Source organism: Octopus bimaculoides, chromosome 11 (assembly GCF_001194135.2).
Source record: "Octopus bimaculoides isolate UCB-OBI-ISO-001 chromosome 11, ASM119413v2, whole genome shotgun sequence".
NCBI classification, from domain to species: Eukaryota; Metazoa; Mollusca; class Cephalopoda; order Octopoda; family Octopodidae; genus Octopus; species Octopus bimaculoides.
This window is the reverse complement of record NC_068991.1, coordinates 20,760,438-20,762,699: the sequence shown is the minus strand read 5'-3', so window position 1 is coordinate 20,762,699 and position 2,262 is coordinate 20,760,438. Positions and strand designations below refer to the sequence as shown.

General features: G+C 31.6%; 1 protein-coding gene across 5 annotated transcripts in view; it reads left to right on the top strand.

Moving 5' to 3' along the window:
* Window positions 1–2,262, top strand: part of LOC106869305 (thyroid receptor-interacting protein 11) — a 214,951-nt gene that overhangs the window by 137,329 nt on the left and 75,360 nt on the right. The window lies entirely within an intron of this gene.

Below are 2,262 nucleotides of genomic sequence, written 5' to 3'. Positions count from 1 at the left end.
GAAACCAGTGGTTTGCCGTTAAGTTAAAAGTTTTTAGGAGGTTAGCTTTGAAGGTTGCATTCCCCGCGATCGGTAAACATGTGCTTATTTTGGTAGTTTTGACTTATTAAGTCCCTCTAAGCGTGAGGCTTTATTTTATAATAATGCCCTTATATAGATTATATTATATATATTTATAGGAAAAAATGATGGTTTTTTTTCCTTATGAGGTTTTTTTCACGCTGACTACTTGATAAATTCTTAAAAAGATTTTATCTTTATATTATATTATATATATATATATATATATATTAATAAATCCAAACTGAAATTCAATAAAAAAAAGAACTAATATATTATGTATCAGATATAAATTTTAGTTGTGAGTTGTCATTGTTTTTTTGCATTTTTTTATTAACCCTTCAACTATGAAGTTGAATTTCCTGGATATTCCTGTAATAATGTTAAATATCTCTCAGAAAATAGAACTCAATACAATCGACATATCTCAGTAAAAATAATTTCAAACATGATATTCTTCCACAAAAGATAGATTGGTAAGATTGGTATATAAAACCGCTTTCTGTAGTTTGAAGGTAATGAAAATTTGAGTGGAGACATCAGATTTCCATAGTAGTAGTAGTAGTATGGGCAGATGTCCTGTAACAGCACATCACTCCATCTACCATTTGTTGGTGGTTCCCTATTCCTGGTGGATGACACTTCTGCACCACTCCGGTGATAACCCTCTAACCCATGGATCTGTTTGAGCAGTGGTTGCTAGCGAGAGTTTTTTATGAGGTCAAAGTGCAAATGCTACCACAACCTCTTTTAGTTTCCTTTTATGACATGCAGAGGAAACGGGTTTATTGTCTCTTCTTTCGCATGCTGGTCCCCACTCAGCACTTATTTCTGCAGTAAAGGGGTTACATTCCACTTTTAGATGGAAATTTAATGTTTGGTTTCAAACAATGTATTCGATATTCTCAAGGTGAAAAATACAGAAGCTAAATCTTAATCTTTGCAACAAAGAAATTCAACAGAATAAATTTTGTAGACTCACACAACAGTGTTAACCATGAATTATATTGTAGAACTCAAAGAAAATCAAGATTCTGGCATTCAGCATCAATGGCAATCATTTGATTCCTCACTAATTATTTCATATATCCATCTCAATTTAGTTTTGTTTTTTCTTCTCAGTTTAATAATGTTGCATGTAACATAATGTATACTTTCACTTGATAGCATTCTGTTGTGATTAATTGGTTAAATTTAATTTAGAATCAATTTGTGACTGTTATTTAACTAATTATATTCGTACTAATTACTAACTGATCTTGTTAATTGTACATCACAGTTACTTTTGGTAATTCTCCACCAGTATCAAGTAATATAAGAGATTGATTGTTGTTACTAACGTTTACTGTCATGGTTACCTTGGTAATTAATCTGTGACATCACTGGTATCTTATAATTAATCTGTGACATCACTGGTATCTTATAATTAATCTGTGACATCATTATTATCTTTACTAGTTAATTGGTGATATTATTCTTATCATACTAGTTAAATGATGACATCATTGTAACCTTACTGCCTAATCTATATTACCTTCCTTTGTAAACTAATTTTTGATGTAGTTGTTACCTTATTAACAAACGTACATTTTTTTCACTAGTATTAATTAGTTGATGACATCACTGCTTCCTTACTAATGAATGTATGGTTACTAACTGGCTAATGATCTCACTGATATCTTACTCTTGTGAACACTTTACTATCCAATCTATAATATTTACCTGCTACCATTTGATATTATTACTATATAATATCACTCTCAGCTTAATTTATTCTTCCAGCTTACGTTGACATCATATATCTTTCCTCTAGCTGCTAAGAAAACAATCGCCAGAAAAACAGGACAGCCAATTTGACAGTATTCCCTACTTACATCTAAAAAAAAAAAAAAACAGAAACTGTTATTTAGAAACTTTATCAATCTGCTTTTCATTATTATTCAATTAATATTATGACCTTGTAACAACCACCCTTGTCATTTGCTAAGAAGAGAAAGGTTGGCTTGCCTTCTCCAACACAGCAGTTGGACATCTCTCATAAAACAACTGCTGCGTCTCAACTTGCAAACAAGGGAGCACAAACACCCTTGTTCTCTCTAAGCCTGTTAAAGGTTTTGTTTATATTTCAAGTGAAACAGACAGGGTCAGGGGTAGTTTGCATCCCTGGATTTGAAACACATTGATAAAGCTATTCATTCTAGA